This window comes from Rattus norvegicus, chromosome 12 (genome assembly GCF_036323735.1).
Source record: "Rattus norvegicus strain BN/NHsdMcwi chromosome 12, GRCr8, whole genome shotgun sequence".
Lineage (NCBI taxonomy): Eukaryota > Metazoa > Chordata > Mammalia > Rodentia > Muridae > Rattus > Rattus norvegicus.
Genome location: NC_086030.1, coordinates 28,522,833 through 28,535,363, shown reverse-complemented (window position 1 = coordinate 28,535,363; position 12,531 = coordinate 28,522,833). Strand labels below are relative to the sequence as shown.

At 46.1% G+C, this 12,531-nt stretch overlaps 1 long non-coding RNA gene across 1 annotated transcript; it reads left to right on the top strand.

Annotated features, from left to right (window-relative positions):
• The first annotated feature begins 211 nt into the window (after window positions 1-211).
• Window positions 212-10,830, top strand: LOC134481175 (uncharacterized). Its single transcript, XR_010056503.1, has 2 exons — window positions 212-437; window positions 10,125-10,830. It is a non-coding gene; the product is annotated as an uncharacterized LOC134481175 (long non-coding RNA).
• The last annotated feature ends 1,701 nt before the right edge of the window (window positions 10,831-12,531 follow it).

Genomic DNA, 12,531 nt, shown 5'->3' with positions numbered 1-12,531 from the left:
GGGACCAAGAAGAGGAAAAGAGAAAACGAAGGAGGTACTTCTAAAGGTTATAACTCAGCCACTCTTTCCTGCCCTACTTTCACCGCATAGAGATCCACTATGATGTGAACAGATCCTGTCACCATGATCTGAGCTACCCTGCTGTACTTTCCGGCTGTGACGAAACAAAACCCCTTGAAACCATGAGCCCAAAAGCCATCCCTCCCTTAAGTTGTCTCTGTAGGACATGTTACCACAGCAATGCAAAGTGACTCACAGCCTTCCTACCCTAAAAGTTCGTATATTAAGGTCTTTACCCCCAAGTTCTCTATCACAGGCATTTAGATATGGGATATTTGGACCGGAAGTTCAAATGGAAGACCTCACTTGGTCTCCAGCAGGTGGCGCTGTTTGGGAAAATTATGGACCCTTTAAGAGGTGGAGCCTCGCTGGAGGAAGTAAGTCACTAGTGGGTGGGTTTTAAGAATCTGTGCCCTGGCTCGACTTCCTGTTTACTCACTGCTTCTGAACAACAGATGCTATGTGATTGGTCAGGTTCCCATTCCTGCTTGGCATGCCTTCTCCGCATGCTACCATGCCTTCCCTAACATGATGGACTCTACCCCTTTGGAACCATAAGCCAAAGCGAACTTTTCCTCGCTTCAGTTGTTTATGTCAGGATGTTTTATAACAGCAACAAGAACAAAACCAATGCAAGAGGCAGTTAGAAATAATGAAGGCTTAAGGTCAGATCTTCGTGATCATACTACTGGATCTTTTTTTAAAGATTTATTTATTTTACTTATGTGAGTACACCATAGCTCTTTTCAGACACAGCACAAGAGGGCATCGGATCCCATTACAGATGGTTGTGAACCACCATGTGTTGCTGGGACTTGAACTCAGGACCTCTGGAAGAGCAGGCAGTGCTCTTAACCGCTGAGCCATCTCTCCAGCCCTTAGAAACTGGCTCATCTGTTCTATCACCACAAGGCATGCTCCAGGGGGATATAACATTGACAAGATCATCGTCACAAGCTGGCGTCCTGATTTTTAACTTCTACACATTTCTGTGCTTTGTAAATTAACACATCTGTGGGCTTCTACTGCAGCAAAAAGACATGGAAATTGTCTAATGAAGAATCAGAGAGACTCCTCCTCCCACAGCCGGTTCCTGTCCTTCAGACTGTGTATGTCCTGCGAACTATTTCCCTGTCTCTCATATAGGGAGGCATAACATGAAGTGCTCACTAGAGAGAACTTCTTTGTGATGGAGGGATAATTCTCTTGGTAAGGTGCCTACCATGCAAGCATAAGGATCTGAGAAGGATCTCCAGAAGCCACATTTTAAACATTGTGTGTGGCGGTATGTGCTTATAATCCCAGTGCTAGAGAGTTGGAGACAGGCAAATAGATCCCTTGAGGTTTACTGACCACGTGGCCTAGATGAATCAGAGGCAGGGGGAGGGGGGACAATGAGAGACTTTGCTGCAAGAAGTAAATGGGGGGGGGCGGTGTTCTAACTGAGAACCACTGATATCTGTCCTCCACGCGCGCGCGCACGCGCGCGCACGCACACACACACACACACACACACACACACACACACACACGGATACACACACATACACAAGGAAGGCTTTCCATCTTACTTTACCACATTCTTGCCATTGCTAAATCCGTTTGCCTGACTTCCAGTCTTCCGTGTTATGGTCATTTCCAAAGTTTCCTCATCAGCGCTGGTAAAAAAACAAAACAAAAAGAACCAACCAACCAACCAAACAAACAAACAAACAAAAAAACAGATAATACAGGGAGGCCACAGCGCAAAGGTCAGGGTTACATTGAGGAGCCTTCCACCAGATAAGGAGCATGGGATGCACACCCTGCTGCTTGCTAGAGTGACTGAGACAGTGACTATCAAAGATGGCTCCTCCCGAGTCAAGGACACCAGTACTGTTGACCCCCCAAATTCCCCTGCACTCACATCCCTTGAAAGAGATAAAGCAGAACCAACAAGGCCCCTCCTCTGTGCTCCACTCATGATGACCCAAAAACACAGGCAGTTTTCTGTAGATCCTCGTGAACCAATCACTCAAATGGTTCAGTCACGAGAGGCCTTGCTGTACACGCACCAGGGCCTGAATCCCATCCCTAGAGCCCACATTTTAATGCAATCCAAGTGTGCTGGTACTTGCTCCCAACCCCTCTACTCTAAAGATCCCTGAGGATCACTAGCCAGCCATTCTCAACTACTTCGTGAGTCCCAGGTTAGTGAGAGACACTGTGTCCAAAGAAGGAGGAGGCGAGGCTAGAAGGATGACTCCTTCATTAGTTAAAAGCTCTTGCTGCTCTTGCAGAAAACATGAGTTTGTCCCCCCCCCAACAACTATGTCAGACAGCTCACAACCACCTGCAGCCCCAGCTCCAGGGGATCTGATTGCCCTCTTCTGAATCTAAACTCATGAGTGCATGCATACAAATAAAAATAATAAATTTTTTGAAAATGCGTAGACGGTGCTTGAGGAAGGTCATCCGAGAGAATCCTCTGGCCTCCACATGCAAGATTGCACACAAATCATGCTCCTGCATACTCATGAACACTTACACACACACACACACACACACACACACACACACCCCGGATAACAATAAAGTCTTTCTAGTGCGAATAATCAAATGATTTCAACATAAGCTGCACAATGCCCACTTTAAAAATCAATCTCCCAAAGTCGATCTTTTTGTCATCTCCAAAATTTTGAGCAGATATTGTTTTTCAAATAGTTGTAGTATTGATACAGTGAGAGGCAGAGTCACTGGCTGCTCTACCTGGGCATGGTTATGCACATTTGTAATCCCAGCACTCAGGAGACTGGAGGCAGGAAGATGAAGAGTTCAAGACCATAGAATAGCTGTGCGAAGATGAAAACAGAAACTATAGCCTGGTCAGGTAGGAGAGGAATCCAAAGACTGAGGTTCTGAGAGTATCCTTGCTGGAGGCCCCTGCTTCTATGAAGTCCCTAAATGGTCACTTCCGCTTAGAGGTTGTACTTACTATATGACTGCAACTGGGAGGAGGTACTGAGACACCTTGTAACTGGATGAAATGGACTGAGCAGCTCATCTCCCTCCTATACCTCCCCTCAATTTCTGATCTAAGTCCTTTGATAGGTCAGAGACTAGCAGCTCCATGGTCTATGGAATCCTCTTTCCTGGGAATAAACTTCTACAACATACTTTTCTCTAAAACTCACCCTCTGACGTCCATGAATTTTGTTCTTTCAATTTGTGAAACAAGGATCCTAAAACCCCTGGCTCAAGTGGCTTTGGTGATCATTGAGGTTCCCTGGATCCTAGACCCCAAAGCAAAACACAGGAAGAGCTCAGAATGACAGGATGACTCCATCATTCTCAAAGACACCCCAATATTTCAATGTCATCCCAATTTAAAAATAGTGAAAATTGTTTTCCTTTCAATGTGACCGTGATAGCTGACCCCAGCAACTTGACAAGATTAGAGTCACATGGGTCATGCTATGGGGATTATCTTGATTAGGTTAATTATAATGGGAAGACCCACCCACCGTGGGTGGCACGATTCCCTAGGCTGTGATTCTAGATTATATAGAAAGAAGAAAATAACAGAGCGGCAGTACTCACCCCACTTGCTTTTTGACATATACAATGTGGTACACACTCCTGTCACTATGACTTCCCTGTAATGTTATACACTGTAACTTTGCATCAAAATAAGCCCTTTTTTTCCCCAGTAGTTTTATCAGAGTGTTTTATCACAGCAACAGAAAAGTAACGACAGGTGACTGCATCAATGCCTGCCGAGACACCAAATCTGTTCTTTTACCTCTTGAATGACTTGCTTTGACTGGTAACATACAAGGCAAGGGATATGATACCATCTCCAAAAAAACATATCTATCTCCATCCTGTGAATAAGCCCAAGCTAGCCTTCTGGTGCTGAGGAATGTGGTCCCATAACTCCAGATGCCCACCAGCTTCCAGCCAGGCATGCAAATGAAGCTATCCCAGACAGATATCCCTCAGTCCAGCCATCAGCTCAATACAAGCCCAAGAAGAAGCCCCAACTAACACCAACCAGGCAAGGTCCAAACTAGCAGTATTCCCAGCAGACAAATCCATGTATGTGTAAGCAATAGTGAATCCTTTGATTGATTGATTGATTGACTGACTGACTGACTGACTGACTAATTGAGTTTAGGGTGAGTTATTATCTTTCTTTCATTTCTGCTGTTGTACACATGTGTGCACACACACAGAGACCAGAGGAAGACATTGGGTGTCTCTTCCCTTCTTCCCTTGAGACAAGGTCTCTCACTGAACCTGGAGCTTGGGCTACGGTCACATGGAACCATTCCCAGCTGCTTACAGGGGTGCTAGATACTCAAATTTAGGTCCTTATTCCTGCTATGCAAGAGCATTACCCTCCCGTGACATTTCCCCGATCCTCTTTAAATACCCTCACGGCCACTCCTGCAAGTGTGCTTCAATCTCTTGGTGACTCTAAATCTAGTTAGGTTGACAGTAAAGAATAACCACTACAAACCCCGAGTACCTGGAATATTATACCAATGGTGTCTAGTAAGAGAAAGTGCACTCATAATGCTATAGTGACTTATCCAGGTTGTCACAGCTAGAAACTGGTAGCTAATGAAGGGAACTCAGGTCTGCTGGATTCAGCAGGGTGTGCCCATTCTACTGTAGTAATCTCTCTCTCAGTCTCCCATTAAAAATAATGAACAGTCAATGGGCTTGGGGTATGGCTCAGTGGGAAAGCACCTGCCTAGAATCCCCCAGTGAGGGGCTGGGGGCGTGGCTCAGTGGTAGAGCCCCTGCCTAGAATCCCCCAGGGAGGGGTTGGGGGCGTGGCTCAGTGGTAGAGCCCCTGCCTAGAATCCCCCAGTGAGGGGCTGGGGACGTGGCTCAGTGGTAGAGCCCCTACCTAGAATCCCCCAGGGAGGGGCTGGGGGCATGGCTCAGTGGGAAAGCACCTGCCTAGAATCCCCCAGTGAGGGGCTGGGGGCGTGGCTCAGTGGTAGAGCCCCTGCCTAGAATCCCCCAGTGAGGGGCTGGGGGCGAGGCTCAGTGGTAGAGCATCTGCCTAGAATCCTCCAGTGAGGGGCTGGGGGCGTGGCTCAGTGGTACAGCCCCTGCCTAGAATCCCCCAGTGAGAGGCTGGGGGCGTGGCTCAGTGGTAGAGCCCCTGCCTAGAATCCTCCAGTGAGGGGCTGGGGGCGTGGCTCAGTGGAAAAGCACCTACTGAACATGTACAAAGTCGAGTATTCAATCCCAACACTAAGAATGAAGCAAATCAAAAATGGATGACTACTCCCAAAACATATTAGAAAAAAAATCCCAAGACAAGGTAATTGTCTCCACGAAGCGATAAACATACCATGTAACTATCATTTCTGGTCCTAGTTAAAAGTCTTGTTGGAATTCTGTAGTGGTGTCTTTAGTCTCCAAGTGTAACTTCCCTTTAAGAATCCATGCCCTTTTCAGCACGTCTACAACCAATGTCTTTGACCTTCCCTTGCTGGTTAATTAGAGGCTTGGAGGGGAAGCAGAGAAACACGTGTTTCGGCAGAAGGGGAGTTTTCAAAAATAAATGCTCCTTAGGACCACTTGACTGAAAAATTTCATTAATTCATTAATTAAGATCTACAGCGTGAGACTCCCAGGGACAGAACAAACACCATCTGTACAGCAGAGGCGCCAAATTTTTCTTTTAGCCTCTAAGACCCAGTAATGAGCACATGTTCTGAATTATCTCCCCCAAATTAACTGCTTCGTGGGCAAAGAGTGGTACTGGTGATCCAGCTAGGTGTGAGCCAGCATCCAGAGAGGGGCAACTGTGCTCTCTAAGGGGAGCTTCTTTAGCCTTAGACGTGGGGCTGGTGAGCAGATTAGAGCTCAATGTACAAAGCATCTCTTCGAGAATCAGGTCATGGCAGCTCCCCTAGGATAGTGAGCTCACCAAGGGTAGGCAAGCAGAGGTTGAGTCCAGACAAATTTTGTTCTTTTGTGTAAAAGGCTGGTGGCTGGATCAAATGGTCTCTCAAGTTCTTTCCCAGGGGGTTCTACTTAATGCCTTCTACAAAGTGAGTCTTAGAAGCCAGAGAGATGCCTCGGTGGTCAAGTGTTGAGCGCCAAACCAAGAGGGTCTTAATTTAGATTCCCAAAACCCATATGCAAAGCTAGAAGGAGGACTGTGAGATGGCTTAATGGGTAAAAGTGCTTGCTGTGTAAGTAGAAGGTCCTTGAAGTTTGCAGCCAGGCATGGCCACACACAAGTGAGTACCTACAAGCCCAGCATAGGGGGTAGAGATGGGGGGGATCATAGAAATTAGGGGCTGTCAACCTAGCTCCGGGTTCATTGAAAGACCCTGTCTGAATGGTATAAGCAAAAGGTTAGTTAAAAAACAGAACCCCCAGTGCCCTCCTCTAGCTTCTGACACACAGTGGTATGCATACTCCACCATATACACATGTGCAATGCACAGACACATACATGCATGCATGCACGTGCGTGTGCGCACACAGACACACACAGCTGAGTGTAGCAGCAAACACCTGTAATACGAACACTGAAGAAACAGATCGGGAGAATCCTCAGTCCTTTTAGCCAGACAGCCTGGCAGTATTGGCAAGGTCCAGGTTCAGAGAGAGACCCTGTCTGAAAAAATAAAGTAGAAGAGGTTTGCAGACCGCTTTCTCCAGGTGGTATCTTCAGCAACAAGGTCTTACTCTGGACGCAACGGGTAGTTGAGAGCAATGGCAGTAGCCTATATTCCTTAAGGAATCTCTGGGACACCCCCTAACTAAGTCATAGCAGCTGCAGTTGCCTACACAAGACCTACGCATGACCAAGTCAGTCAGCATTCTAACATAGGCAGGGGAGGAGCTCATGAGCTCCCACCCCTAAGGAACTTCAAACAGGTAAAGGCTGAAAGGAGAGTCAGTTTTTTGTTTTGTTTTGTTTTGTTTTCAGCAATGTGACCCATGGTACTTTGTTCTGTTCTCTCACTGGATGGCCCTGGACCCATGAGCAGCACACAGAGGGCACTAATTGTACTCAGTGGGTGGAGGAGAAGGAGAAAGAGAAGGAAGAGGAGGAGGAGGAGAAGAAGAAGGGGAGGGGGAGGAGGAGGGGAGGAAGAGGAGAAGAAGGGGGAGGAAGAGGAGGAGGGAGAGGAGGAGGAAGAGAAGGAGGAGGAGAAGAGGAAGGGGAGGGGGAGGAGGAAGGGAGGAAGAGGAGGGGAAAGAGAAAGAGGAGGGGTGAGGAGGAGGTGAGGAAGAGGAGGGGGAAGGGGGAGTAAGAGGAGGGGGAGGAGGATGAGGGAGAGGAAGAGGAAGGAGGAGGAGCAGGGGAGGAGGAAAGAAGGAGGGGAGGAAGAGGGGAGGAAGAGGAAGAGGAGGGGGAAGAAGAAGAGGGGGGAGGAGGAGGGGGGAGGAAGAGAAAAAGGGGATGTGGAAGGAGTTGGGGAAGAGGTGTTGGATAGCACCCAAATATATTACATTCATACGTGAAATCACCAAAGATTATATAATTTAAAATAGAGAGCAGTAGAGACCTCTGGCCTCCACATGCACATAGATGCACATAAACATGTACTGAATGAATGCATGTATACATGAATGCATGAATGAATGAATGAATGAATGAATGAATGTATGAATGGATGAACGTGACTCTTACACCCACAAATCGTGGCTGCGATTTAGCCAGAGTGAGCACATGGTGCCTGCTACTGAGTTCCCAGTGACCACAGCACTACGTAGCACGGGCCGATCATCTCCCAGAGTCACAGCCATGACCTGGTATCCAATGCCAGGGATGAGTTTCTGGCAGGATGCAGAACCCCGCAACTGTTAAGAAGGGAAGTCTTCCCCCTCCCCTCAGTTTAAAATCCTCAGCTCGGTTGGCGGCTCAAATGCAAGCCCCACAGGAGACATTTCAAGAGCAAATTGTAACTGATGGTATTTCTTTTTCCCCTTCTGGTCCTCAGTTGGTCTGCCCATTCAGGTGACCATGAAGCATCAGGCAAGAAACCTCTCTTGACACCTCACAAAATGTTTAGATTAATCAAATTTCCTGTCTGCCTCTTGTGTAGGGAGGATGTTACCAGGAGGGGTGGCGGGAGGTTTTTTTTGTGTGTGTGTGTTTTTTTTTCCCAGTTATCTGCGTTACCATAGAGGGCAACTTTGTTGCATTTCTGGCAATTACAAACATTGGATCAGACAAGTGTTACATTGGTATGTTTAATTGGTTAAAAAAGAACCATTCTAATTAGATTTTTTAATAGCTGGCTTCTGACTGCTGAGACGACAAACATGATTGATTTTTTTTTCCACGTGAAATCTTTGGAGGGGGAAATATCTTGCCTTCAGATTTATTTAGAAGCTTTTTTTTTCTTCTCCGAAGCTCCTCCGGTTAACATTTGGGCCCCGGCGAGCCTCTCGTGCATAGAGTGTGTTTCAAATATTAATGGCCATCTAAATCTGTGTTCTCTCTCAGCTCAACCTTTTGCGCTCAAAATTCATGAGTGTGTATTGATTTAGGCAGCCTTCCCAAGACCCTTGTACCACTGGGCTCTTTTGTTCTGTGTTAATACGGCCCCGACTTATCAATTATTCACTCGCTAAGTGAAAGCAATATAAATCTAGGATCCCGAACAACAACAACAACAAAAGAAAAATTGTTCTTTTCATTTCCCGGTAACACAATGGAAACCAAGCCCCGGTGACCTAGCCAAAGCAGGGCTTGATTTAGTGACAATACATCTGGGTCTTTCTTTTTCCTTTTGTTGGAGGTGCAAATGGGAATGGGGAAATGTAAACCAAAATTAGCAAGCGTACACCTGCTGGAGCCACGGTTGTTTTTCTCCCCCACATACACTGAGGAGAGAGAAAGAGCAAGGAGATAATATGAATGTCAAGATGCAAAGCCAGGCACAGTGCCACATGCCTGCGGTCCCAGCACTAGACAGCCAGACACAGGAGGGTGTAGAGTTCAAACACAGCCTGGGCTATGTAGCAAGACCCCACCTCAGAAATAATAATAATAATAATAATAATAATAATAATAATAATAATAATAAATGATGATGGTACCATGGTGATGAAAATGTCAGAGATCATACCGTGTACCTCTCTTATTTCTCTTCTCTCTTAGGATGCTTTAATAGTTCAAAATAGTGAACTTGTTTCTGTAATGTAGTCATAATGTTTACCGAACAACTCTGGATATGATTGTGGCTCCTTAATACGTGTGTATAATGTCACTGAGCTATGCTAACTCCTTCATGATCTTCTATTGCCCTCCCCCCTGACTCCCACTCCTTCCCACCTTCCCAAATAGATAGTGGCCTATCTACTTTCTTCTCTTTTAAAACAAGTCTAGATTCTCCCTGCAAGGGAAAACGTGCAGCATCTGCCTTTCAGAATCTGGCTTGTTTTGCTTGACCTAGGGGTATCCCGTCACCATCGTCCTGCAAACGACAATTATGTTCTTCCGTATCATTGGTCCTCAGCCTTCCTAATGCTAAGACCCTTTAATTCAATTCCTCGTGTTGTGGTAACCCTGAGCCACAACATTATTTCACTGCTTACTGCTATGAATCATAATGCAAATATCTGTTTTTTTTCATGGACTTATGTGATGCCTATGAAAGGGTCATTCGACAACCCCCAAGGGTCTCAATCCACAGGTTGAGAGCCATTGTTTTATATGGTTGTAGCTTATTCCGTAATGTCTGTGTACTTGTGATGGTTTGGATGATAATTACCACATAGGCTCAATAGTTGACTGCTTGATCTCTAGTTGATGAAACTATGTAGGAAGGACTAGGGAGTGTATGTAGCCTTGTTGGAGGAGTGGGTTTTCAGGTTTCTAAAACCCATGCCATTCCCAGTTATTTCTCTCTGCCTTATACTTGTTGACGAGATGAGAGCTCTCAGCTACTGGGGCAGCACCATGCCTGCCTGCCTGCTGCCATGCTCCCCACTGCAATGATCATAAACTCTGGCTCTGACCCCAAATGAAAGCTTTCTTTCCTAAGTTGTCCTGGTCACGGTGTCATAGAATCTTTGTTGCATTTTTTTCATAGGTCTCTGTTTCCTTCACATGACCTCAGACCATGGTGATGCTACCAATCAAGATACGATGCATGCAGGACCCATTAATAACATTAGAAAACCTAGCAAGACAGGTAGCCATACATTTTATGGCGAAGAAGCTGAGACATAGGGGCTGGAGAGATGGCTCTAACGGGAAAGTGTTTGCCTTGCACTTTCAAGAGGAGGAAAAGGAAGAGGGAAATGAGGAGAAATAAGAGGAAGAAAAAGAGGAGGAAGAGAAAGGAGGTCAAGTGGATCTTGTAACACCACCATTGGGGAGACAGACACAGGCAGATCCCTGGGGTTCCTTGACCAGCCAGCCTCAATTGTTTGTCAAGTTCCAGGACAGTGAGAGACTCTGCCTCAGAAACAACAAAGTTGGAGCTGGAGAAATGGCAGTGGCTAAGACATGTACTGACTTTTCAGAAGACCCAAGTTTATGTTCCTAACACATGCATCAAGTGGTTCACAACTGATTATAAATCAGCTCTAGGGGATCTGAATCCCCTTTATCGTCTCCTCGGTCACCTGCACTCACACATCCACGCATACATGCATATCACTCTGGCGATGTGTACACATACATTTGAACATGCACACATACATATACGCAAACACACAAGAAGAAAAAGAGCTTTCTTCTGTTAGGCTGTTTGTAGCAAGCCTTAGAATTACAAAGGATTTCTGGCTAATTAACTTTCAGTTAATCAGATAATTCAATTAACCATAGCACCCTGTTCCCCCGAGCAATTGGTTAATTGAAGTTTTAGTGGTGGGAAGCATTATAGCGTCAGCCAGTAGCTGAATAGACCAGAAATGGGTGCAGGAATCTCTATAAAAGATGAGCCCCATAAGCTCTGCGTGTGTGTGTGTGTGTGTGTGTGTGTGTGTGTGTGTGTGTGTGTTTGTGAATATATATACTATATATATACATATATATACATATATATATTCATGTATATTTCATGTATGTGCCTGTCAGTCTGTGTGTGTGTGTGAGTATATGTATGTACTTGAGTGTGTGTCTGTAACAGTGTGTAAAGGTGCAAAGGTGTGTATTGTGTATTTGAGTGTGTGTGCGCATTTGTATGTGGGCGCAAGAGTGGGAATCCACGTCTAGGAGTGTGTGACAGTGTGTGAGAGTGGGAGGCGTTGGTGTGAGTGTTCGGGGATTAGGGCATGAAGAGGTAGTGTGTGAGTGTCCCTACTTGGCTTCAATTGTCAACTTGAAACAGCCCAAAGTCATCCGAGGGAGTCGGTGCTAGTTGGGTGTTTTGTCAATGTGACATAAGCTGGCACCTTGGAAAGGGAACTTCAGCTGAGAAAAGGTCTTTATAAAATTCTTATAAGCAGATCTTTAAGGAATCTCCTTGCTTGGTTGATGCTGGAGGACCCTGCTCATTAGGGACAGTCTCATGGATCAGGTAGTCCTGGGGTGTATAAGAAAGCAGACTAAGCAAGCCGTGAGGAGCAAGCCAGGGAACAGCACCCCTTCATGGTCTCTGCTTCAGTTCCTGCCTCCAGGTTCCTGTCTCGAGCTCCTATTCTGACTTCCTCAGTGGTAGAGTATGACCTGACAGTTGCAAAAGGAAATTCTTCCCCTCGCCCCCAAGTTGCTTATGGTCATAATATCTCACCACAGCAGTAAAAACCCAAACTAAGACAGAGTTTCAACAGAAGGATTGCCCAGACCACATTTTCCTGTGGCCATGTCTATCAGAGAAGGTCTGGATTGAGACCAGGGGAGGGCCTGTCAATCCTGGCCTGTGTAAGAAAAATTAGCCGAGCAGAATCACAGCTAACAAGCTGCATTCTTTCGTAGTTCCTGCCTTCTTGTTTGTACACTGACTTCCTACCCTGGCTTCCCTCCATGATGGGCTATAACAGGAAGTATGAACCAAAAGCACCCTTTACTTTGCCCTAAACTGCTTTTGCTCAGAACGTTTTATCTCAGCCATGGAGAAGCAAATGAGTGTGGAAGACTTTCCTGTCTGCTTTTTGACATCCTGGGTTTCATTAGAGGTGAGGGTTTATTTACAAGAACATAGGCAGCTTCCCAGTATCTACACCACTTTAAAAAAAAAAAAAAAGAAAAGAAAAATTCCTCCATCTTACCTAGCAACCATTAACTTTCTGTAAATCCTCTGGGAAGGGTGTGGCCTCATGATTCCCTGCTCTCTCTGGGGTGAAATGGTGGTGGCCACGTTGTCGTGCAGGTCCCCTGAAGGTAGTCTGAGCCGCTGTGTGTCCCAGACTGTGGCAGCCAGGTCATGCCAGGAAGACAGTGTTCCACCGCACTGTGCCCCTCTTAAACTCCCATCACCCCTGAGGCTTAACTCTTAAACCCCGGGGCGGTTTAGAGTCTAAGAGTGTGTACTGCTCTTTCAAAGGACTAAA